At 37.4% G+C, this 27,586-nt stretch overlaps 1 non-coding gene across 1 annotated transcript; it reads right to left on the reverse strand.

Moving 5' to 3' along the window:
• Positions 1 to 5,729: 5,729 nt before the first annotated feature.
• Positions 5,730 to 5,835, reverse strand: LOC141523142 (U6 spliceosomal RNA). The gene has a single exon (XR_012478352.1). It is a non-coding gene; the product is annotated as a U6 spliceosomal RNA (small nuclear RNA).
• Between the last annotated feature and the right edge of the window lie 21,751 nt (positions 5,836 to 27,586).

Genomic DNA, 27,586 nt, shown 5'->3' on the forward strand with positions numbered 1-27,586 from the left:
AATTATTCGATCCTAACCTGAGTTTCTGAGGCTCAGTAATGCCCAGAAAGCAATTGACTATTAGAATTCACAAGTCAACAAGTCATTTTGGTTTTGGTCTTGGTTTTTTTCATCTGTAAAGTGAAAGAGTGAAATTTCCTGGTCTCTGAGGTCCCTTCCAGCCCCAGATCTAGGATGCTGGATCACCAAGGAAGATGCCAAAATGAAACACTTAGGGACAGGGACAACAAAGGAAGGCTGTAGAAGTGGAGTTCTCCCAGAATGTCTAAAAGTTTCCCAGCTGGAGATCGCCTTCACTTTGTATTGTCTAATTTATATATATATTCTTTTTCCTATGTAAACTTCTTTTGATGTTTCAGTCATGCAGTCATGTCCAACTCTTCCTGACCCTATTTGGGATTTTTTTTCTTTCTTTCTTTTTTTGGGGTGGGGCACTGGGGTTAAGTGACTTGCCCAAAGTCACACAACTTGAAAGTATCAAGTGTCTGAGGCTGAATTTGAACTTAGGTTCTCCTGACTCCAGGGCTGTTGCTTTGTTCACTGTATCACTTAACTGTCCCTATTTGGGGTTTCCTTGACAAAGATACTATGGTGATTTGCCATTTCCTTCTCCAACTCATTTATCAGATGAGAAAACTGAGGCAAATAGGGTTAAGTGACTTACCCAGGGTCACACAGCTGGTAACGGTCTGAGACCAGATTTGAACTAGGAAGATATGTCTTCCTGCCTCCAGGCCCAGCACTCTCTGTACTATGGCACCACCCAGCCTCCTAGGTACACATTTTCTCTGATTTCTGCTTTGCTATGATGAATAAATGGGCTTCTATGCTTTTTTTTATTTGTATCCATTTGGAACTGGTATTAGGTGAGTAAGAGTAGAGCTTAGAATTTCCTTACCACTCAAAATGACAGTGTTCATAAGTTGGATGGAGGAATGTGATCAAATCCCCTAGAAAAATAGTATTTATGGGAGCAGGCATACTTTTAATTCAAGAAGATCCATTATGGCTTCCTTTCCTGGTAGTAATAAAAGTCTCTCTTGGTGAAGAGGCTAAAGGTTAGGCCACACAAGGCCAAGTCTTAGCCATATGTGGCTCTTCTATGCACATGTGGGGTCCACTCTCACTCTTTGTTGTTATATAAGAAAGTGGTAGAAAAAATGTTGGAATAGCTGCATGGTACCCTAGCTACTGGGAGTCAGGTAGAACTGAGTTCAAATTTCAGTATTATACTTAGTTGTCTGACCTTGGCCAAGTCACATAACCCCATTGCCTTGCAAAAATTTTAAAAATGTTAATAATACAAAGGACATTTTTAATAACACTAGAGGGCAGGTTGTTAAACATTTACCAGCATATCCTGCCCCCTCTAACTCAGCATACCTTGGGTCTTCAAATTCTATCTCTCTAGGTAGTGTGGAAAAATTGAGTCAAGATCACCTTCAGACCAAAACTACAAACTAAGTCAGACAAGGATCGTAGATTTAATAGGGAGGAGAGTTCTCAGTTACATGTGTTTGGTTTTTTATTTATTAGGTCACAAGCAAGCAATTCTAGGCACTGGTGTGGGAAAATGCTTTACTTTATTATTCAGAAAACTTATTCTATTGTTTAAATCAAACTTAATGTGACTAAATTTTATTTGCACCCAAAGTATCATGGTGACTGACTTCTGCAACTCTTTAGGAATGCTAAAGATGGCCACAAGGAATTTGAGGTTCCCTTAGGTCCTGGACCCACCTAAAATAATCTCGACACCACACCCAGGTCTGGTTATCAGTCCACACAAGTCTGTGATTTGAATTTCTCCTGTTGTGATTTCTATTCAAATTTTGTTGAATGTTTATTTGTACTGATATAGCTGTTTCAATCTACTTTGTTTACAAGTTGCCCTATCAGAAAGAATGCTCAATTCTGTTGCTTGGTTTGTGTGGAAGTATCCTTTTAAAGCCTGGGAGAAGGGGCCACACCTCTTTCTGGTTCTCTCTCTCTCTCTCTCTCTCTCTCTCTCTCTCTCTCTCTCTCACTCTCTCCATTTATATGTAACCTTTATGACCTTTATGGATATCAGAGAGGCCCAGATATCCTAAAGTTTTTTTAATTTTAGTTATCATTTTAAGTAACTCATGTGTTAATAATAATAAATTAATCTTAGCTAACATTCCTATAACTTCTTAAAGTTTACAAAATTCTTTTTTTATTTTTAGATTTTTCAAAGCAATGGGGTTAAGTGGCTTGCCCAAGGCCACACAGCTAGGTAATTATTAAGTGTCTGAGGTTGGATTTGAACCCAGGAACTCCCAACTCCAAGACTGGTGCTCTAGTCACTGCGCCACCTAGCCGCCCCAAGTTTACAAAATTCTTTTAAAAAATGATCTTTTATCCTTAGAATTCTCAGAGGCAGGTATCATGAAGCTAGCTAGTAGTGTCTGAAGCAGATTTTGAACTTTAGTCATCTAGGTTATGGGATAGCAGGTGGCACAGTGGATAGAGTACTAGTCCTGGAGAAAAGAAAACCTGAGTTCAAATGTGGTTTCAGACACTTTTTAACTGGGCAAGTCACTTAACCCTGCTTACCCCAGTTTCCTCATCTGTAAAATGAGCTGGAGAAGGAAATGGCAAACAATTTCCAGTATTTTTGCCAAGAAAACTCTAAATGGATTTACAAGGATTGGGACACAACTGTAATGACTAAACAACAACAAAGTCTAAGTTACAAGCCCTACATTTTATCCACTGGACCTTCAAGCTTTGGTAACTGCGATGATGTTGGTGATGACGTTGTTTTAATTAGGTGGCATAGTGGACAGAGCACTGGACTTGGAGTTAGGAAGACCTAAGTTCAAATACAACCTCATATACCATCTGGGCAAGTCATTTAACCTAAATTAGTCTCAATTTTCTCATTTATAAGCTGCACATGTAATAAGAGCACCTACTCTCAGAGTTGATAGGAGGAATAAATGAGATAAAATTTGCAAAGTGCTTTCTAAATTTTAAAGTTTGTATAAACATTAACTAGCTAAAGCTCTCTGACTTAAAATCTCCTTTGATCCCTACAATCAAATTGTGAAGGGGAAAGAACAAGTAAATGAAAATCACAGATCAGTAAGAGTTGGAAGGAGAGAGATCAAGTTTCATTCGGAACAGAATGAAGAGAATTGTACACAGGAATGGCAACATACTAACAGTGATCAGCTGTGAAAGATTTGATTTTGATCAATACAATGATTCAAGACAATTCCAAGGGACTGAATGAGAAATAATTATCCATCGACAGAGCATATCAGTATATTTTTGTTCGTAGTTATTTTTCTTGCTTTTTTTTGCAACATGGCTAATGTGGAAATGTGTTTTACATGATTGCATATATATAATGGATATTGTATTTCTTGCCTTTTCAATGGGTAGGGTAGAGGAGAGAGAGTTTGGAACTAAAAATAAAAATAAAAAAAACTTCTGAAGAGCCATATAAGTTGAAATTTTTTTTTCACTGAGTCTAGGGCTCCTTCCATACTTCACTCAGCAGTTTTTTTTAATTCAATTTTATTTTATTTTCAGTTCTGAATTCTTTCCCTCAAACCCCTTCCTTACCCATTGAGAAGTCAAGAAAAACAAAACCCACTACAAAAATATATAGTCATGCAAAACAAATTCCAGCATTAGTCATGTTCAATTAAAAAAAGAAAGAAAATGATGTTGGAGGGGATGTGGGAAAACTAAGACACTAATGCATTGTTGGAAGAATTGTGAACTGTTCCAACCATTCTAGAGAGCAATTTGGAACTATGCCCAAAGGTCAATAAAATTGTGCATAACTTCTGGAACTACTACTGCTAGATCTATATCTGAAAGAGATCATAAAAATGGGAAAAAGACCCACATAGATAAAAATATTTATAGCAGTTCTTTTGGTAGTAGCAAAGGATCGAAAAATGAAGGGATCATCAATTGGGGAATGGCTGAACAAATTATGGTATATGAATGTGATAGAGTACTACAGAAATCATAAGTGGAGGGCTTCAGAAAAGCATGGAAAAACTTGCCTGAACTGATGCTGATTGAAGTGAGCAGAACCAGGAGATGTTGTGTGATGATCAACTATGAAGGACTTGACTATTCTCAGTAGTTCAGTGATCTGATGGAAAATGCCATCCACACCCAGAGGAAAAACTATGGATATTGGGTGTAGAATTCAAGCATACTATTTTCTTTTTTTTGAAACTTGATTTATGTTTTTTCTTTTTGGTTTTTTGGGGGGAGGGGAAGGCAATGGGATTAAATGACTTACCCAAGGTCACACTGCCAAGTAAATATTAAGTATCTGAGTCAGAATTTGAACTCAGGCTCTCCTGACTCCAGGGCTAGTGTTCTATCCACCTATCCCAGGGTTTTTCCTTTTTTCTCATTCTACCCCTGCCCTTTAGTTCTGATTCTTCTTTCACAGCATGACTAATATGGAAATGTGCTCAACATGATTATATATGTATAATTTATATCAGATTACTCATTGTCATGGGGAGGGAGGAGGTAAGGGAGGAAGGTAGAAAAGTGTGGAACTCAAAAGCTTACAAAAAGATGAATGTTACATGTAATTAAAAAAATAAGATAATATTTTAAAAAAAGAAAACAGAAGGAAGGAAGAAAAGAAGAAAGGAAAAGAAAAGAAACTTAGGTGCAATGGATAGAACACTAGCCCTGGATTCAGGACCTGAGCTCAAATCTGACCTCAGACACATCGTAATTACCTAACTGTGGCCTTGAGCAAGTCACTTAACCCATTACCTTGCAGAAACCAAAAACCAAAATAAAGAAAAGAAGCTTAAAACTGCACTTTTGAGTACTTCAGTTCTCTGCTGGAGGCAGGTAGTATTTTTATCATGAGCCTTTAGAATTGAGGTGGGTCAGTGTGATTATCAGAGTTACTAATTCTTCCAAAATTGATGATCTTGGCAATATGATGTTAACTATTCATTTGGTTCTGCTTTCTTAACTCTGTACCAGTTTGTACATTGTCCTGGGCCTTTCTGAAATCACCCCCCCCAATATTCATATACTACATGAATTCATATACTATAATTCATTCAGTCATTTCCCAATTGATGGGCATTCAATTCTTGTCACCAAAAAAAGAGTTACTATAAATATTTTTTTGTAGATGTGTCCTTTTCCTCTTTCTTTCATCTCTTTCAGACATAGATTTAATAGTGATATCAATGGGCCAAAGTATGCACAATTTAATAGCTTTGAAGACATAATTTGACCAGCAATGCATTAGTGTACCTATTTTCTCTCATTCCCTCCAGCATTTGCCATTTTCCTTTTTTTATTTTTTCCATCTTAGCTAAACGGATGAGTATGAGATGGTACCTAAGAATTGTTTTGAATTGTATTTCTCTAATTATCAGTGTTTTGGATCATCTACCCCCTCCACCCCCAATATGGCTATTGATAGCTTGGATTTCTTTCTCTAAAAACTATCTATTCAAATGCTTTGATCATTTATCAATTGAGGAATGTCTACTTTTCTTATAAATTTGACTCAATTCCTTACATATCTCATCCATTGACTTTTATTAGAGGAATTTGCTGCAAAAATAATTCTTCCCTCTCTCAGTTTTCTGCCTTTCTTTGCATTTTTAGCTGTGTTGGTTTTGTTTGTACAGAAACTCTTATTTCAAATAATTAAAATCCATTTTGCTTCCTGCGAACCTCTCTGAATCTCTATTAAAAATGTGAAATACTTCATGGATTTGCAAGTTATTCTTGCACATGGATCATGCTGATCTTTTTTTGTATCATTTCAATTTTAGTATATGTTCTATCAAAGGGAGCCCCCAGCAGTTCTTATCAATGTAATTCAACTGTACTGGAATGTCCTTTCAAACTCTTTCAAGTACTTAGAGCTATTATCATCTGTGAAGATTTTAAATAATGTGTACTTTGCAGTTGCCCCATTTTATTTTCCAGAACCATTTGTACCTTTTTTTATGTCAAATCAATTTTTTGGAAACTACAATTTTAAGCTGTAATTATTTGTTTTATATTTTTATTTTTAATTTTCATTCAAAAAATTTCATTATGCTTTTTGTTTTCATATTACATTAATTTCTCCCCCTCCTTCCTTACTCAGCAAAATTTACTTTGTAAACAAAGCTTTTTTAAAAAAGCAGTTCAGCACAACTAACCAATACATATGCATTAGCTCATTTGATCCTCAAGATCAATGGAAGAGGAAGAGAAAGTTTTAGAAGTAAGGAAATTGATATTGAGAGAGGTTAAGTTACTTGCCCAGGGTCACACAGCTAACAGTCTGAGGCAGGTTTTTGAATTCGGATTCCTGTCATTCTAAGTCTAGTCACCTGGTTGCCTTTAAAGGATTTTTAGAGGACCCGGAAGCACATTCATTTCAGTAGAAGAAATAGCAGAGTTTGATTTAGCATCTAGTTTTGGTTAGAAAGACTAGGAATGGTTAAAGAAATTGTGATTCATGAATGGAATAGGATAGAAATAACCTGTAAGAAATCATGAACATGATGAATAGAGAAAGAGGAAAGAAGTAAATTGATGCAGAATAAAGAAAAATTCTAATTTTATTCTAATATATATATATATATATATAAATAGAGAGAGAGAGAGAGAGAGAGAGGAGAGGAGAGACTGCTCCAACATAAATGGAATGACTAGCAAAAAGAAAACAATCAAACAATCAGACCTGAATGGAGTGAAATTATAATGGCCAACTTTGACTCCAAAGAAGAGTTATGACTAGGAACCTCTTTCAATTGAAGACTGTGGGTGTGGAGTACTACAGAACCTGTAATGCTACTTTTTTTTTAATAGTTTTGCTAAATTATATGTTTTTCCTCCTTCATTTTTATTCTTTGTTAAAAAGGATAACTCTTTGGGAAAGGGGAAAGGATATAATAAGAAATGTAGGTAACAAAAAAAAATGAGAAATCAATAAAAAACATTGTTTTGAAATATAAAATAAAAGAAGCTACAAGCTGGCTCATTTCCTCCTTCCCCCCCTCCCCCCTGCTTTGGCTATTCCCCTCCCTATTTCCAACCTTTACTGGTAGACCAGTGATCTGGCTTTGAAGGCACAGGTCACACCTCCTGCCCCAGGTGCATTTTGTGCTAATCCAGGGACAAAAATAGCTACTTATGACTCTAGAAGTTATCATTTGGATTTGTCTACCCAGGATCTAAAACCTTCCACAACCTGGTTTCAGCTTACCTATCTGACTTAATCCCTTTAAATTTTACATCATTACTTTCCCAGGACTCCATCTAGGTTAGTCTTCTCACCATCTCCCTGAGCTCACCCTGTTTATTGCCAACACTACATCCTTTGCTCATGTCATTCTTCTCAATCAAAAGCCTTCCTTGACCCTTTCATTACATTCTCGACCCTGACCCCTTTTGGACTGCAAAACCCTGCCTTCTCTATTGATTCTAGACTTCCCTTCAGTGCTTTGGGCCTCCTTTCCCTAGAACAACCTGCCACCCCAGGGTCTTCTCTGCTTGAATACTCCTTCTCAAGGTCTAGCCCATTTCTTCCACTGGTGACTTCTTGGAGTCTCCATTTTGTGGAAGGGTCCAGGTCAACCTGGCTTCATTCTCCTATTAGGGTGAGTGGAGATGTTTCTTTCCCTGTGTTATCTTCCCCATTAGAATGTCTTTCTTTTTGCTTGTATTTGTATCACCAGTACTTAACACAGTGCTTGAGACATAGAACGCATTTAATAAATCCTTCTTCCCTTCTTCCTTTCCTTCCTTTTTCTATCCTTTCCTTCCTTTTTCTTTCTTTCCTCCCTCCTCCCGTCCCTCCTTCCTTCCTCCTTCCTTCCTTCCTTCCTTCCTTCCTTCCTTCCTTCCTTCCTTCCTTCCTTCCTTCCTTCCTTCCTTCCTTCCTTCCTTCCTCCCTCCCTTCCTCTCTTACTAATTCTAAACTCTATCCAATTCTTCAGTCCTAACAGCACCATACCCAATGAGTATGAGAAACTATAAGTCATGGCTTTGAGGAAGGTCAGAATTTGAACTTTAAAAAGATGTAAACAAAGCAGTGGGTTAAACCTTGAGAAACATCCAAGAATCAAAAGCATACATGGATATAATAATCTTGCTATGATTTAGGATGCCAGATTTGGAGTTAGATAGAATATTGGAGGTCATAAAATTGAATTCCTTTGGACTTTTTTTTTAATCAAGGCCCAGAGATTAAATGCATTCCCCAAGGTTCCATAGATAACATAGAAGGACACATAAGAACAGTTTGGTAAAATCAAAGCCTGAAAAGAAAGTAAGTGGTTATTATTGTTTAGCAAGGTACTAAGCCCTAGGGCATAATTCAAAGAAAAAAAGGCAAAATAGCTTCTATGTTCACAAAACTGACATCATAATGGGGAAGGTGACATAAAAATCAAAATCGAAAATAGAAAATAAACAGTAGCCTTAGAGGGAATGGTACTAGTGTCTGAGTAGACAAAAAAAGGGACTTCTGGAGGAAGATGTGGTGCTTATTTAGTCTTAAAGGAAGTCTGAAATTCTAAAAGCCAGAGGTTGGGCAAAGAACATTTCAATCATGGGATACAAAAGTTTAGAGATGAGAGATGGAATTTTGTGTGCAGGGAACAGCAAGTAGACCAGAGAGGCTCGATTATAGATTATGTGGCAGGAAGTAAAATGTAAGAAGATAAGAAAGTAGGAAGAGGCTAGTTTGTGAAGTTCTCAATGACAAAGGATTTTTCATGTTTACTCCTGGAGACGATGAGAAGCTACTGGTGTACATGGTAGTGGAGAAATAGGAAAGGAGGGAGTTGCGATCAGCAATGGCAATGTTGGAAAAATATGGAAGTAACTTTTGTGATGGACTTATCATAAAGAATGTGATCCACCCGCGACAGAGTTGTTGGAACAAAGACTGAAGCACATTTTTTATTATTATTATTTTTTGGGGGGGTGTGCAGGGCAAATGGGGCTGGGTGGCCTGCCTGGGGCTGCATAGCAGGGTGATCATTGGGTGTCTGAGGCCAGATTGGGACCCAGGTGCTCCTGGCTCAAGGGCTGCCACCCAGCCACCCCTACTATTATTACTATTTTATTTTATTTTGGTTTTTTTTTTCGGTTTTTGCAGGGCAGTGGGGCTGGGGTGGCTTGCATGTCACACAGCTGAGTGATTATTGGGGGTATGGGGCCAGATATGGGCTCGGGTGCTCCTGGCTCCAGGGCTGGTGCTCCGTCCATTGCGTCACCTGGCCATACCTACAATTATTCCTATTTTTTTATTTTAATTTTTTTTCTCTCCCCTTTACTTTATTGCTCAAGTGAGTCTATACTTTTTTGGGGGAGGGGTACTTTGTTTACTCTTAAACAAGAATATTTTATTAATGTATAAAAAACATTATTTATACAAAATGAGAATAAACATTAAATTAAAAAATTTTTAAATTTAAAAAATGAAAAAAAAAGAAGTTACTGGAGGTTTGGTTTTTCTTTGTTCATAAACTCAGAATCTAATTGGGGGGGGAAGCAACAGTTAAAAAAAATGTGTTCAAATAAGCCATTTGCAGGATAAGTAGAGGGAAGGTACTAGAATTAAGAGGGCAGCAGGAGAGCGCAATAAAGCATTGAGCCTGGAGTTAGGAAGACTCATCCTCCTGAATTTAAATCTGACTATATATTAGCTGTGAGTCCCAGGACAAGGCATTTAACCTTATTCCCCTTAGTTCCTGATCTGGAAAATAAGCTGGAGAGTATCTTTGCCAAGAAAATCCCCCAAAAGGGTCATAAAGAGTCAAATGTGATTGAAACAAATGAACAACAGAGGTTTGTTTTTTGTTGGTTTTCTTGCTTTTGGGTGTGGGGAAGGAATAGTTGAGTGGAGGATGGAGTGGAGTTAAAAAGAGACTTGAAGCAGGAAGAAGGACCCTTAGAAGTGAGACCCATTTTGTAGAAGTAACTAAGGCAGCTGAGGTAGAGTAGAAGAGGAGGTCATGGAAATCAAATAGACTGAACAACAGGAATATTTGGACATCTGAGGAGACATCAATAGATATATTGAAATTCCCTAGAATTTAAGTAGCATGAAAAAAAAGATTATGGGCAGGGCATTGAATTCAGTGAGAAAGGAGGGATATCATACTAGAAATCAGTAGATAGAAGCTATCAGAAACCAGTATGTATAACAAATTTTGATTGAATAAACTTTAAGTAGAAAACTTATTAATGGCAGTAAAGGGAGTACCTGGAAATAGCAGTGAAGAGTAAAAAATATTCCAGCTTCATCACCCTGAGAGCATGGAAATGGGTGAAAATGTTTCCAGTACAGAAAAGAATAGTACTTCCTTTTTTTCCTTTCATTTTATTTATTTATTTTTTCCAATTCTTTGTATTTTTTTTTTTTGTTTATTTTTGCAAGACAGCTAGGTCATTAAGTATCAAACTCAGATCCTCCTGACTCCAGGGCCAACACTCTATCCACTGTCACCTAGCTGCCCCTTCAACATTCATTTTTGTGAAATTTCTCTCCCCTTCCCCCCCCCCCTTCCCTCCCTTCAAGAGGAAGTGATCTGATATAGGTTATATCAGGGAAATGAGGTATAAGGGAGTGGCAGGTGAGGCAGAGCTGAGCCTCACATTTGATTGCAAAGAATTGAAGGCATCCACTGCATGGTCTACATGAGTACCAGGTTTATGAGCTCAACCTTTTGCAATCAGAGGTGAGGCTCGACTGTGTCTCACCTGCCTCACCCCCCCACCCCTATTGCCGCACATCCTTGCCACACATGCATAATCATGTTATACATATTTCCATATTCATTTAATGTTTGTCCTTCATTTTCAAAGAAAACCATGACATCAGGGACATGATGTCATGACAGGTATGTTAATTGCATTTGAGTGAAGGGCCACTCTACTAAGTCACTAGCCTCACTTTCTCCCCCAGAGTCATTTGGTATTGGTTAAAAGAACGAGTAGATTAGAGGGAGAATCAGAAACAATGGGACTCTAAAACACAGTTTTTAATAAACCTGAAAACATTAATTACTTTGAAAAGAACTCCCTATATGATAAAGACTGATGAAGAAATTAGAAGCAGTCAGGCAGAAATTAGGCCTAGACTAACATCTTACACAATAAATTCAAACTGGACATTTGGCTTTAATATTAATATTAAATATTAAAATATTAAACATTAAATTAATTAAATATTAAAAATTATAAAAAGAATGGATAATTTACTTTTCAAAGCTGTGGTTAGAAAATATGTTCTTGATAAAAGAAGAGTTAGTGCCCAAAGGGCAACAAAAATGTGCATACGCTTTGACCCAGCAATACTACTACTGGGTCTATACCCTGAAGAGATGAGGGAAAAGGGTAAAAACATTACTTGTACAAAAATATTTATAGCAGCCCTGTTTGTGGTGGCAAAGAATTGGAAATCCAGTAAATGTCCTTTAATTGGGGAATGGCTTAGCAAACTGTGGTATATGTATGTCATGGAACACTATTGTTCTATTAGAAACCAGGAGGGATGGGATTTCAGGGAAACCTGGAGGGATTTGAATGAACTGATGCTGAGTGAGATGAGCAGAACCAGAAAAACACTGTACACCCTAACAGCAACATAGGAGTGATGTTCAACTTTGAAGGACTTGCTCATTCCATCAGTGCAACAATCTGGAACAATTTTGGGCTGTCTGCAAAGGAGAGTGCCATCCGTATCCAGATAAGGAGCTGTGGAGTTTGAACAAAGTGCAAGGACTATTCCTTTAATTTAGAAAAAAAAAACAGATAGCTTATTGTCTGATCTTGTTACCTCTTAGACTTCTCTTTAAGGATATGATTTCTCGCTCATCACACCCAATTTGGATCAAGGCACAACATGGAAACAAAGTAAAGACTGACACAGTGCTTTCTGTGGTGGGGAGGGGGAGGGAAGCAAGATTGGGAGAAAAAATGTAAAACTCAAATAATATCTTTAATAAAAATAAATTTAAATTAAAAAATAAAATAAAAAGAAAAGAAAAAGAAAAAATAAATGAGTTAGCAATAATTAAAAAAGATAAAATAGAAAATTTTTATTACATGAAATTGAAAAACTTACAATACAAGCAAAACTAATGTCTTGATTGATGGAAATAGTTGAATGAGAAAAAAAATCTTTATATGAAATGTTCCCTATAAGGGTTCTCATATAATCCAATATATGACAACTACTTGATAACCTCTAATGTATAATCAAAAAAATTCTGAATATATAACTGATCAAAGAATAAAAACAAATTATTTTTAAAGAATTACAAACTATTAACAAACATATGAAAGAAGGTTCCAAATTACTAATAATAAAAGAAATGAATATCAAAACAACCCTGAGGCTTCATTTGTCACCTAACAGGCTTCATTTGTCAGCTAACATTTTTTTTAAAGACAACAAAACATGGGATTCAGTCAATGTTGAAAGAACTGTGGAAAGTTAGGCACACTAATGCATTTTTGATAGAGCTATGAATCAATACAACCATGTGACAAACAATTTGGAATATGCAAATAAAGTGGCTAAATGACCATGACCTTTGACTTAAAAGATTCCACTACTAGGAATATTTGTTAAGAAGGTCATTGATAAAAAGAAAATTCCTGCATACACTTAAACTTTTATAGTAATACTTCTTTTGTGGCAATAAAGAACCAGAAAAAAGTAAATGTAATTTATCAAGGAATGGGAAACAAATAATGGACACAAAATGAATATAATGAAATATATATGAATATATATATATGAATAAAATGAAATATATTGTAAGAAAAAATAAATATGAAGAATACAGATCATCATGAAATGTGTTATATGAACTGATGCAGAGTACAGTATGCAGAGCTAAAACAACAATATACATAATGACCACCACAACAATGTAAACAACAAAATATTGCAGAAATATTAATAAGCATGGCCTCAAAGAGATGGATATGAAAAGTTATCTCTTCAGACTCTACAGAGGTGGGAGGTTCATGGGTGTAGAACACTGTATCCCATGCCTTTTTGTTATCTAGGTTATTCCTTTTCCATTGCATTTTCCCTAAATCTCAGTATGAAAATTTCACTATGCTTGTTTCTGCAGTTTGAATATGCTGGCTTCTGTATATATACACAATGATAGAAGGGACCGGACACTTTACCAGGTATACTAGGGATGCTTTCAATGGACAATCTTAGTGCTCTTATGGTTCATCTTCATTCATTTAGACCTAAACTTGACCATTGGTTATGAGTAAGGGACAAACTCTAGGTCTTCCTTCATATTGTATATTCTCTCCTTGATTCTTAATGAGTCAACAGTGATAGACTATTTCTACTAATATCAACCTTTAATATTATATACTTTTATGCATTTATTTTTCAAACAATAGTTCTTTGTAGTATGTCAACATTTTAATACACATTTATTTTTTTAAGGTTTTTGCAAGGCAATGGGGTTAAGTGACTTGCTCAAGGTCACACAGCTAGGCAATTATTAAGTGTCTGAGGTCACATTTGAATTCAGGTCCTCCTGACTCCAGGGTCAGTGCTCTGTTCACTGCACCACCTAGCTGCCCCTACACATTCATAATTTATAAATAAACAGTTCTTTGCTGTGTCATCATTTTTTTCCCAACCTTCATATGTCAACATTCATTTTTGAAGTAACCACTAGTACTAGAAAGGGTATCAAGGGAAGCACTGACGTTGGAGACACCTAGGTCTCAGTGAGAGCCAGAAGATGGAAGGAGTCAGAAAAGAAGAGTTTTTAGATAAAAGTAAGGCCAGCCCTGAGAATACATTGTATGTGTGGAGGGGAGGTGGGGGTTGTTCCATTCCAGAGGGATAGGCATGAGGAAACAGAAAGCTGATATTAGAGTAGTTGTTCTTTGCTCCTCCATGTTCAGTGTCACGGGATGAGAAGAGTAGGAGACAGTGGGGAATACAAAGCCCTGGGAAATGAATGCCAGAAGAGAAACAATGAGATCCATTGATAAAGGCAGGGGATTAGGGCTGGACTCCTCATTTTTCCTCATGCTTTGTATACAGTCACCAAGTGTTTAGCTCTCCTTCTATAACATCTCTCAGTTCTGTTCTCTCCTATCCACTCATGGAATCCCCTAGTTCAAGGTCTTATCACCTATCTCTCAGACTTCTAATTAGCCTCAAATCTCTTCCCACTTCAATCTAGTCTTCACACAGCTGCCAATGTAATTTTCCTAAAGTTTGGATCTGATAATGCCATTCTTTTACTTAATAAACTCCAGTGGCTTCCTATTGCCTCTAGGATTAGCTACAAACTCTTCTTTTTGACTTTTCAATTTCTTTACCACATGGCCCACACCTATTTTTACAACTTTGCAATAATACATTAATAATTCCCCTTTTAACTATCTACAATGGAAACAATTGGCCTTCTCATCTTCATAAACAATACTCCATGTTCCATCTTTGTTTTGGTTGTACTCCATATTTGGAAGGTACTCTCACCTCACTTCCATCTCTTAGCATTTGTTTCCCTCAAACTCTGCTTAAGTGCCTTCTTCTACACAGTCAGTGGATAGAATATTGAATCTGAAGTCTGGAAGAACCAAGTTCAAATCTGACCTTGGACACTAAATTGCTTTGTGACCCTTGACAAATCACTTAACCTTGATCGACTGTAAAACGAGAATAATAACAGCATCTGTCAACCCTGTAGGGTTGTTATGAGGATCAAATGAGATAAGAATTGTAACTCTTCTAGAACTTAGCAGATACTTAATATCTGTTGCCTTTCCTGAAAACCTGTGCCCTCTGCAATAAATTTATCTCGTATGGCTCATGTATATAGGTTGTATATGCTTATTTAAGTTTATATTGTCTCCCTGTAGAGTATAAGCTCTTTGAGCACAGGGAGTATTTCAATTTCAAAGTCTAGAATGGACTTGGTACATGATAGGTGCTCAATAAATCCTTAAAGATTGGTTGATTGAAATGTCCTACTGACACTTTTAAAACTATTATAATTCATTAAATCCCTCTTTTTTTAAACCCTTTGGATGACTAGTAAAAGTAAACAAGAAAGTAAGGACTAATGAAATATGATTTTTAGGGTACCCATAGAATATTCTAAACTGGGTTAGCTTTTCTAGAAGGTACTATGTGCAAATAGAGGATACCCCAAGTACTCCCTTACAAAGGAATTCTTCACAGATTAAGATAAAATAATAACAAAGTTTATATGGATCAAGAAAGAGAATATCAAGAGAAATGGGCAGGGAAAGGGGAATAAGAACTTCCAGTTTCTCAAATCATATTTTAATACTATGATTATCAAAATGATCTGGTACTGAATTAAAAATGAAAAACATTAACATACATGATTCAGTTTCTTAAAAATTATTGGTAATATGGAATAGAAAAATGGGAAAAAATAAGAAAAGATCTATCTTATATCATATAGCACAACAGATTTAAAATGGATCAGTGACTGAAAAATCATCAAAAATTAGAAAATAATGTGACTATGGAAAAGTGAAAAATTCTTTAAAATCCCCAAATAGAAGAAATTATAAGAAATAAACTAGATGAGTTTGAGTTTTAAAAATCAAAGATTTTTTTGTCCAATGAAAATATATCTAGAATTAAAAGAGAAGTTATAGTACTGGAGAAAAAAGTGTTAACAGTAAGCAATTTCTGGTAAAAGTCTGACATTCAAAGTCTTTAAGGAATTAGCAAATATTTCAAAGGGTAAAATCCAGTTTTTGTAAGGAAAAAAATACAAAATATCAAAAAATTATATGAAAAGTGTTCAAATTTTCTAATATTTAAAGAAAAACAAAATAAAACAGTTAATTAAAAGTAAATTAAAACAGTTTTCCCACAATTAAAAGGGGAAATAAGAAAAGAAAACTAGATGAAAAAGACAAAATTAGTGCTGACTTGGCTGTGGAAAAACAGACGCAATAGTTCCCTGTTGGAGAACCATGAACTGATGTAACCTTGTAGAAAGCCAAAAGAAATTACATAATACAGCTATATGATTATTACTACACTTTGAAACAATGATTTTACTACTGCTACTGCTTTGAGCTATATTCTAAAGTTGTTATTAACAGGCATTTTGGAACAATACAAAGATATTTCTAGCAGCACTATTCATATAATAACCTTTTCAAATACACAACTAACTTTTTTCAAATACATAACTACAAATACAACTACAGCTATAAATACATGTACAAAAATGACTAACTTTTTTCAAATACATAACTTTTTTCAGGAGGAAAAAAGAGAAACAATGACTTAAATATTTCAGCTTATACTACCTGTCATTTCATTCAATTAACTTATTTAACTTATTTATTATTAACTTATTTAACTTATTTATTCAATTAACTAATGAGTGTGATATGAGTGTGATATTGAGAAACACTAAGGATCTTATCCTCCCAGCTTTATTTAAAAGAATTTTTTTGGAAGTGGTCATTCTTGGTCTCTTCTCCTTATCTCTCCCTTACCTAATCTTGATGACTGAATGGATGTTGCCTCAGTCAAATTGAGACCTGGAAAAGATCTAGGTTTTAAAAAGTCATCATTTCCCACTGCATCCATTCCTCAATTGTCCTGGTCCAGATCTGCCCACTGGACCCAGATGACTCTAGAGGAGAAAGTGAGGCTGGTGACTTAGCACAGAGCCACCCCCCCCCCAATTCAAATCCAATTCATATGCATGTCAAGGTTTTCTTTGAGAACAAAGGACAAACATCAATTAATGAGTGTGAGATGGGAGACATGAATATATCATTCCCTAAATTGGACTCAGTTCCTCTGTGCCTATCATACAGTGTGTGACCAAATCTCCTGGCTGAGGATGATTCTGGAATTTCCTCTTAATCCTACCTAATCAGTGGGTCAACATTTATTAAACATCCACTATGTCTAAGATCTGGGAAAACAAAGATGTAAAGGACAATTCCCATAGAATCTCCATTCATTCTGCTTAGACTGATAGTGACTTAGCTTGTCACCCACTATCCTTAGTCACTTCGAAGGCATTACTGTGTTTCCTTCCACTTTCTCTTTTCCTTTTTTGCCTCATGATGGAGCAAGAAGAAAAGTAATGTGATCATTCTCTAATATCATCCCATTTATGTGTAAAACCCTTTCAAAAGTATTTCCCCCCAATCATCAGTTTTTCTGACATCGAAGTCTTTGTCTATATTATTTCTCCTGGAGGAGACAAGGTAGGTAGCATTATATAGCACTTAAAAGGCTGGACTTAATGACTGGAAAACAAATGCAAGCTCTCCCTCTGATAATGGCTATGTGATCATGGAAAAGTCACTAAATTTTTTTCCCCAAAAATATTTTATTTATTTTTTTCAACTCCATGCAATCTAACAATCATTTTTTGTTAATTTTTTTTGGCAAAGGAATGCAACTAAGTGACTTGCCCAAGGTCACACAGCTAGTAAATTTCAAGTATCTGAGGCTGGATTTGCACTCAGGTCCTCCTGACTATAGGGCCAGTGCTCTATCCACTGCACCACCTAACTGGACCTTGTAAGGTTTTGAGTTTCACCTTTTTCTCCCTCCCTTCTCTTCCTGCTAGAAAGTAATATAATGTAACTATGCTAAACATATATCCATATTAATTATATTGTGAAAGTCAAATCCAATCAAAAAAGGGAAAAATATGAGAGGGAAAAAATCCCACATTATATAAAAAATTTTAAAAATTTAAAAACTAAGCTTTGATCTGCCTTCAGATGGTAGTTTCCATCACATGTCCTTTGGATGTGGATAGTTAGTTTCCATCACATGTCCTTTAGAATTGTCACACAGTATTCTTCTGGTTTTGCTCACGTCACTTAACATTAGTTCATATTGGTCTTTCCAGACTTTTCTGAAGTCCATCCCTCATGATTTTTTAAAAATTTCATTCTATTTTTTAAATTACATGCAAAAGTGGTTTCCAACATTTTTGCAAGTTTTTGTGTTCCACATTTTTCTGCTACCTTCCCTTTCCTTACCCTTCACAATCTTATCTGACTATCTGGTAAAAGTTGTACCTGTATACTCAAGTTTAACGTATTTCAATATTAATAATGTTATGAAAGAGGAATTGGAACTAACGGGTGAAAAATATTTTTAAAAATTCCATTGGGGGGACGGAGCCAAGATGGAGACATGAAGGGTTCGTCTTAGGAGCTCTCTGATAAAAACACATAAACTAAGGACGAGAGACAGAACCCACAAAGGGACCCAGTGAGGCAGTTCTCCTACTCAAGGTAACCTGGAAAAGAGCAGAAAGGTTCTGCTCCCTGGGGTCGGAGGGGCGGCCTGCCAGAGGGGTGGCCCACCAGAGCCAAAGACATTCAGCCTCCCAGAGGCAGCCCCAGGGTGCTGGGAGCCGCAGTTCACAGCAGCGGGGGAGTCTCCTGAGCTGCACCCCAGGGAGCACCGGGCACAAAGTGGGGGAACAGCGGGGGACCTCTGCCAGAGCGAGCAGTGGAGGCCAGCCCTCAGGGCACACAGCAAGCAGCTTGGTCTTTCTGCAGCCCAGAGCCAGAAACAGAAGCAGGCTGAGCAAGTAAGCAGGAGCCCCCAGGGCATGAGCCCATTGAGCTGAGGGAGGGGATTGAAGAGAGAGAGACTGCCGAGCTCTGTCCTCTGCCCCTGGAACAGGACTCTGGGGCTCTGACCACATTCAGATCCTGATCCCAGTCTAGGCCCCCCAATAGAACAACAGGGCCCCCCCACCTTGGCCCCATGGCAGAGGGGGGTGCTTATGGTCATTCACAGACCAGGAAGGAGGACAGAGCCTCACACACTGAGACCCTTGTGGGAGTGTCCTAAAAGCTCAGGAAGCACCCCAAAAAACAGGCTTAGGCTGGGAAAATGAACAAGCAAAGAAACAAGAGGAACACCATTGAGAAATAGTTTGCAAATGATCCCAAGAAGGATCAAAATACTCAGTCTGAAGATGAGGAAGCACAAGCTCCTGCATCTAAAGACTCCAAGAAAAACAGAAATTGGGCTCAGGCTATGATAGAGCTCAAAAGAGACTTTGAAAATCAAATGAGGGAGTTGGAAGAAAAACTGGGAAAAGAAAGGAGAGAGATGCAGGAAAAAACATGAAAATGAAGTCAGCAGCTTAGTCAAGCAAATCCAAAAAAATGCTGAAGAAACTAGCATGCTAAAAAACAGCTTAGGTCAAATGCATAAAACAGTTCAAAAAATTATTGAGGAGAAGAATGCTTTAAAAAGCAAAATTGGCCAGATGGAAAAAGAGATAAGAAAACTCTCTGAGGAGAACAAATCCTTCAGACAAAGAATAGAATTCAGGGAGATTGATGAATTTACCAGAAATCAGGAATCAATACTTCAAAACCAAGAAAATGAAAAATTAGAAGAAAATGTGAGATATCTCATTGAAAATACAACTGATATAGAAAAAAGATTTAGGAAAGATAATTTAAAAATTATTGGAATACCTGAAAGTCATGATCAGGAAAAGAGCCTTGACATCATTTTTAAAGAATTACTACAGGAAAATTGCCCTGATATTCTAGAAGCAGAGGGCAAAATAGAAATGGAGAGAATCCACCGATCCCCCTGAGAAAGAGATCCCAAAAAAACAACCCCCAGGAATATTATAGCCAAGTTCCAGAACTCCCAAGTCAAAGAGAAAATATTATAAGCAGCCAGAAGGACACAGTTCAAATATCGTGGAGCTGCAGTCAGGATCACACAGGACTTAGCAGCAACTACATTGGAAGCTCATAGGGCTTGGAATACAATATACTGGAAGGCAAGAGAGCTTAGAATGCAGCCAAGAATGAACTACCCAGCAAGGCTGAATGTCCTCTTCCAGGGAAAAAGATGGACTTTCAATGAACCAGGGGAATTTCAAAGGTTCCTTTTGGAATGGCCAGAGCTGAATAGGAGGTTTGATCTTCAGATACAGGACTCAGGTGAAGCATGGAGATTGGAGGAGAGGGGGGGAAATATGAGGGACTTAAATGAGGATGAACTGCATGTATAGAAAAATGATACTGATAATATTCATATGAATCATCTCAGTTAATAGAGCAGGTAGAGGGAGCTTTTATAGTTGAAGCACAGGAGAAAGCTGAATTTGAAGATAAAATATGGTGTAAAAATGGAGTCAATAGGAAAAAAAGGGAAATGGAATGGGAGAAAGAAAAAGGAGAGGGGGAACAGTCCAAGATATTTCATATAATAAGATTTTTCTTTATTACAATGAGCTATTGCAATGAAATGGAAGGGGGGAGGCAAGGGGGAATGAGGGGACCTTTGCTGTCATCAGAGATGGCTAGGAGAGAAAACAGCAAATATACTCAATGGGGTATAGACAACTGGAGTAAGAAGGAGGGGGGAGCAGGGGGAACGGGTGGGGATGTGAATAAAGGAGGAGAGGATGGACCATGGGGAGACAGTGGTCAGATATAACACATTTTCTTTTTTACTTCTTGCAAGGGGCTGGGATTGGATGGCCTGCCCAGGACCATAGGGCCAGGCGGATTCTGGGCCTAAGGGGTGGTATGGGGGCTCAGGGCTTCTTGGCCCCAGGACCAGGGATCTGTCTGCTGCACCACTCAGCGACCCTACAGCAGAGTTAGAGTGAAAGGAGAGAGAAAATAGAGTACATGGTAGTGGAGAAATAAGAAAGGAGGGAGTTGTGATCAGCAATGGCAACATTGGAAAAATATGGAAGTAACTTTTGTGATGGACTTATCATAAAGAATGTGATCCACCCATGACAGAGTTGATGGTGTTGGAACAAAGACTGAAGCACATTTTTTGTTATTATTATTCGGGGGAGGGTGCAGGGCAGGTGGGGCTGGGTGGCCTGCCTGGGGCCACATAGCAGAGTGATCTTTGGGTGTCTGGGGCCGGATTCCGACCCAGGTGCTCCTGGCTCAAGGGCCAGTGCTCTGTCTGCCACCCAGCCACCCCTACTATTATTACTATTTTATTTTATTTTGGGTCTTTTTTTTTTCTTCTTTTTGGTTTTTGCAGGGCAGTGGGGATGGGGTGGCTTGCATGTCACACGGCTGGGTGATTATTGGGTTTACGAGGCTGGATATGGACTCGGGTGCTCATGGCTCCAGGGCTGGTGCTTCGTCCATTGCACCACCTGGCCATACCTACAATTATTACTATTATTTTTTTTTAATTTTAATTTTTTCTCTCCCCTTTACTTTTTCGCCCAAGCAAGTCTATCTATATTCATGAGGGGAGGGGTATTTTGTTTACTTGTAAACAAGTATATTTTATTAATTTAAAAAAAAGCATTTGTACAAAATGAGAATAAAAAAATAAATTAAAAAAATTCCATTCCCATTTAAAGTTATGATTACTAACTCTATTTCCCTCCATACTATCTTTCCCTATTTGTACTTTTCTCTTTCCACTCATCCCTCTTCACCAAGGTTTTGCTTCTGATTACTGCCTTTTGATCAGCCCTTCTATCAACCCCTTTCCCTTTCCTTCTCCTTTTCCCTTTAACTTTTCTTTTCAACTTTTACTTTCCCCTCCCTTTTATCAATCTCTTCTTCCCCTTTCTTTCCCTTTCACCCACATTTCCCTGTAGGGTAGGATAAAATTCTAAACCCAAAGGGGAATGTATGTTATTCCCTCTTTGAGCTGAATCTGTTGAGGGTAAGATTTACTCACACCCTTCCTTTTTTCCCTTTACTGTAATAGGTCTATGTGCCTCTTCACATGGTAATATTTATTCTCTAATGCTTCACTTAGTATAATTCTTTTTATATCTTGATTGTTTTAAACCTGTCTTGTATGGACAACCTCTTTGAAGATATACTCCTTTTATCTGACCTATAGAAGAAGTACAATTCTCAAGGGTAGATTGACAGGTTGATTTATGAGCAGCATTGTCTCTATCATTTCAGACCCAAAGCTTTTGACCAAGTATCATCTCCTCAACTGTCTCATTAGAAATACAGTTTGAAGAAAGCATAAACATCATCAAATTATAATCAATTCATACCACACCCTCTTTCCAAGTACCCTTTGTAGAAATTACAGTCCTCGTGAACTCACAGACTCATTCATTTCTATTTGTCCAATTCTATTTTTTAGGGTGTATTTTCTTCAGTGTTTTTGTTTAATTTTTCCCCTAATCCCGTCCCTCCCTCACCCTCCCCAGAAGGCAGTCTGTTAGTCTTTACATTGTTTCCATGCTATTGATCTAAGTTGAATGTGATGTGAGAGAAATCATATCCTTAAAGAAAAAAAAATAAAGTGTAAGAGATAGCAAAATTACATTATAAGATAACAGCTTTTTTTTTTTTTAAATTAAAGGTAATAGTCTTTCGTCTTTGTTCACACTCCACAATCTTTCTCTGGATACAGATGGTATTCTACATTGCAGATAGCTCAGAATTGTCCCTGATTGTTGTACTTATGGAATGAACAAGTCCATTAAGGTTGAGCATCACCCCCATGTTGCTGTTAGGGTGTACAATGTTTCTTCTGGTTTGCTTATCTTCAATTTTACTTTTAAACTTATTTTTTCCTTAGTTAATTTTTCAAAATTCTCTTGCAAGACACTTATACCTTTTCTTCATTTTTCTTCTTCCTCTCTTCTTTGGTTTTTAAAAATCTTTTTTTTAGGTCTTTTTTGGAATTGAGACCAATTCCATCACCCACTTATAGGCTTCACATATAATTTATCCTTTTCTGATTACTGCCTCCTGGTGTTTTAATCTCTCCCATCAGATTAGAGGCTGTCAATGGTTAGCTTTTTAGTTTGCTTGTCTTTCTGGTTATTTTGTCAGTTGAGCTCTGTTTCTGTGGTATACAATGTATGTTCCCAAACTTTTTTTTTTTTTGCCAGGCTTTCTGCTCTGCAATTTCTGGTGTTTCTGGTTTGCTCCCTGCCCTAGCAGAGCTCATCTCTGCACTAGTCTCCCAGGGCCTGGAACCTTGTTCTCTGATCTGGAGTTGAGACCCTCATTCCTATTAGAGGTGCAGCAAGACTTTAGCTGCACTGTGGCTAAAAGCCTCTTGCCAGCTTCCTAACTCTCCTACCTACATTGGGTTATACTACCCTTTCATCCACATGATAGACCTTTTCCTGAAGCTTCTCCAAGATATCTCTATGAGAAGTTGTTTCACTGTTGGGTTCTGTTGTTTTAGGGTCTGTTTAGAGGCTTCATTCAAAGTTGTTTCTGGAAAAGTTCCTGGAACTTCCAAGCTTTGCTCTTCCCCCAAAGTCTAAATGTGTAATTTGAAAGTCACTAAATTCATATTGTAATTCTCTAAGGCTCCGACTTAAGCACACTACATTTTTTAAAATTGTGAAGCTTGTTACTTTTTTATTTTTAGTTTTTTAGGTTCTTGCAAGGCAAATGGGGTTAAGTGGTTTGCCCAAGGCCACACAGCTAGGTAATTATTAAGTATCTGAGACCAGATTTGAACCCAGGTACTCCTGACTCCAGGGCGGGTACTTTATCCACTGTGCCAGCTAGCCGCCCCTAGATTTATTCTTACCAGGAAAGCATGTTAAAAAAAAAAAACCCTTCAGGGTGGCTAGGTTACTTTTTTAGAAAAAAAACTTATAAATCAGTATTTTTGTAATATAGCCATTTTGGAGTACATGGGATACAGCCATTACAAGAAACTTCATTTAAGAGTAAAACAATATAATTCCAGTTAGGAAGAAAAATATGTTATAGGTGAAAAGAATCATCATCAAGTTCTAAGGTATCAAGTGGGAACCTTGTTTCTATTTCCAGTGTCTTTCAGCTTTAGACTTAGTTAAAGTTAGAAAACAAGAAATCAGCTCCTGTGAACTGGAATCCCACATCAAGGTCAGTTGAATTGTATTCTTAGTTCTTTTGTCAGGTTGTTTTGACCCAGTGGTACCTAATCAACCTAGTGAGACACAGCATCAGGGTTGTAATACTTGTGTATCTTAGAGACAAGGCACTTCCTGGGAGATTGGAACACCAATCAGTCATATTCTTTTTACTAGGAACATTGGAACCAAAATTGTAGGAACTGCTTGAAATACTCAATCTGATAAGTGCTTTTTTGGATTTCTGAAATTGTGTCAGAAAATGTGTGTGTGTGTGTGTGTTGTATGTATGTATTCATGTCATCATGAGAAGATCAATGAACTTCTCACTAAAACTTTCTAAGGGTTGCAGAGGGAGGAAGTGATCTGTATTGGTAGAGGGAATTTCCTCTAAGAGGGAATCCTTTTGTCATCAAAATCTCAATTCCAGCTCCTTCCCTACTGTCTGAATAGAGGTTCTGGGTCTCATTTCTCTGCTAATCAATATAGCTTGGGCATACTGAAAAGTAAAATTTGTATTTAATTATTGCCATAGGTGACATGGCCAGAATCCTGACATAGACCACTTTTTTTAAAGAGAACTTAGTTATAAGTTTTCAATGATACTCTATAATTTTTTTACTCTACTCTAAATTTTACAGGTGACATAAGGAATTTTCTTTTTCTTTTTCTTGCAAGGCAATGGGGTTAAGTGGCTTGCCCAAGGCCACACAGCTAAGTAATTATTAAGTGTCTGAGGTTGAATTTGAACTCAGGTACTCCTCACTCCAGGGCCAGCTCTATCCACTGCGCCACCTAGACACCCCTAGGAATTTTCAAGGTTTATTTTTACTAGGGTTACTTTTTTTTTTATTCATTCAATAAATATTTGTTAAGAGCTAGGCATGAGACCACAAAGACAAAAAAAAACAACTCACAACAGTTACTACTATCAAGAAACCTACAGTCTTCTGGGCAATACAACATTTAAAATAGATAAATAAGTACAAAGTAATCTGAGGAATTAGGGAGTATTAATAGCTGTACTTTGAGTAAATGCTTCCTGAAGTGTTTGCACCTGAGCTGAGCCTTGAAGTAAGGATTCTAATTGGTAGAGATGGGAAGGGATATATAGTTTATGCAAAGATAATGAGGTGTGGAGGGGTCAAATGGGAGTTTGAGTGACACGGAGGTCAATTTGGTTAGAACATAAGGTGTTCAAAGGCAAGTTACATGAAGTAAACTTGGAAAGTTAGATCCAAGACAGATTTTGAAGGGTTAAAATGTCAGACTAAAGAGTTTTTAATATTATATATAGAGGTAGTAGAATCCAGTGAGTAAGGGCATGATATGATCAGACATGTGCTTTAGGAAGATAATTTTGATAGAATGGAGAGAATGAAGTAGGGAGAAAAATTAGAAGGTTATTCAAGGAATCGATATTTTAGAGTTGGAGGGGGTATCTTTGATTTTCTAGTTCAATCCACACCTAACACACAATCCTCATAAATCAACATGTAAAACAAATAGTCATCCCCTCCAATGAAGAAAAACTCATTACTTCCCAAGGAAGAATGTAGAATTTTAATTGCTAGAAAGAATTCTCCTCCCCCTCCACTAAAATCAAGTACACATTTGCCTCTTTGCAACTTAGCATCATAGGTTTAGAGCTGAAGGGAACTTAGATGTCACGTACTTCAGTATCTTAATTTTATAGATGAGAAAAGTAAGATCCAGAAGGTCTTCTAGTCCTACTCATTGCTCTTAGTTTGCCAAAGAGAACAAATTGAATCCCTTTTCCATGATATCTCTTCAAATATTTACATGAAGATTGGCATAACACTCCTCTTGAATCTTCTTAGGAGCCATTCCTTGTATCCTATTGACCTAAGACCTTTCACCATCCTGATTAAACTACTCTCAACACTCTACCTCATCAATGTCCTTTCTAAACTGTAGCACAAAGATTAAACATATTATTCTAGGTGTAGTCTCACCAAGTCTGATTGGTTGTTTGGTTCTTGTCATTCATTATTGAAAAAGACCAAAATGATATCACTATGTTTGAGAAAAATAGCAGTGTGTCCAACTGTGGCTGATCAAACCAATATGAACTTGGAGTACTTTACCACAAGTTGAGCCCAAATAGTCTGTGTGAACACTTGGAGTGGGTACCCTAAACTTATGTATGTCACATTTCCTTTGAGTTGCCTCAATTCTGCCTTCCTCATAGAGTGTCACACTCTCACTGATAAGAGCATGCCATGCTGGGCAGACAATTCTAAAGTTCTTCAATGAGACCTTCAGGGTGTTTTGGTATCACTTCTTCTGACCCCTTTGTGAGTGCTTACCCTGGGTAAGTTCTCCATAAAATAGATTTTTAGCAAGTGTATGTCTGGCATTCTAACAACATGTCTAGCCCATCACAGTTGCACCCTCTATAAGTAATGTTGGAATGCTAGGCAGTTTAGCTCAAGAAAGGACCTGAGTGTCTTCTCCTGCCAGGTGATCTCCAGAATCTTCCCAAGAGAATTTAAATGAAAGTGCTCAGTTTCCTGACAAGGCACTGGTAGACAATGCATATAGCATATGAGGTCAGCACAACAGCTCTGAAAAACTTGTTCTGTAGTTTCTCTTTCTCATACTTTCTCTCCCATGCTTTCTTTCAGAGTCTCCCAAATACTGAGCTAGCTTTGGCAATGTGTCAGCCTTGTTGTCAATGTGTACATCATTGGAAACGACACTGCCATGATAGGTGAATTTTTCCACAGTACTCAAAACTTCTCCATTTGCTGTAATTGATGGTTCCACATATGAATGGTGTGGTGCTGGCTGATGGAATACCTGTGTTTTCTTGGTGTTAATTGTTAGACCAAAATTAGTACAAGCAACAGAGAATTCCATACTTTGTTGCATTTCAATTTCAGAGGCTGCATTGAGTGCACAATCATCTGCAAACAGAAGGTCATGCACCAACACTCCCTCCACTTTGGTCTTGGCTTTTTCAAGTTAAAGAATTTGCCATCAGTGTGGTAGCTGACCTTGAGGTCATGTTCATACTCATTGAAGGTATTTGATAACAAGGCTGAAAACATCATACTAAGAAGTATGGGAGCAAGGACACATCCTTATTTTACCCCATTGGTGACTGGGAAATCTGGAGAGCATTGTCCACTATCCAGAACCTGAGCATGCATGAAATTGACTTACAAAAACGATGAACTTCTCCAGGCAACCAAATTTTGACATAATTTTTCATAAACCCTCATGACTGATGGTATTAAAGACCTTGGTCAGATCTACAAATATTAGATATAGATCTCTGTCCTGTTCCTGGAATTTTTTCTGGAGTTGTTGGGAAGCAAACACCATATCTACTGTTCCTTTATCCTTTCTGAATCCACCCTGGCTCTCAGAAAGGTGACCAACTTCCAGGTGAAGGATCAGCCTATTGAGGACTCTAGCAAGAATCTTATCAGCAATGACTAATAGAGAAATACTCCTGTGATTGTCACAGGACAATCTATTCCTTTTACCTTTATAGAGATGGACGCTGGAGGCATCCTTGAATTCTTAGAGGATAACCTCTTCATGTCATATAACCTGGAAAATTTCAGTCAGTTTTTGGATGAGCAATGGACTCCCCACCTTGTAGTCTTGTACATCTCAACTAGAATAGAATCAGCACCTGGTGCTTTGTCACATAAAAGGAACCTAATGGCATTAAAAACTTCTTCAGTTGT

This window comes from Macrotis lagotis, chromosome 4 (genome assembly GCF_037893015.1).
Source record: "Macrotis lagotis isolate mMagLag1 chromosome 4, bilby.v1.9.chrom.fasta, whole genome shotgun sequence".
NCBI classification, from domain to species: Eukaryota; Metazoa; Chordata; class Mammalia; order Peramelemorphia; family Peramelidae; genus Macrotis; species Macrotis lagotis.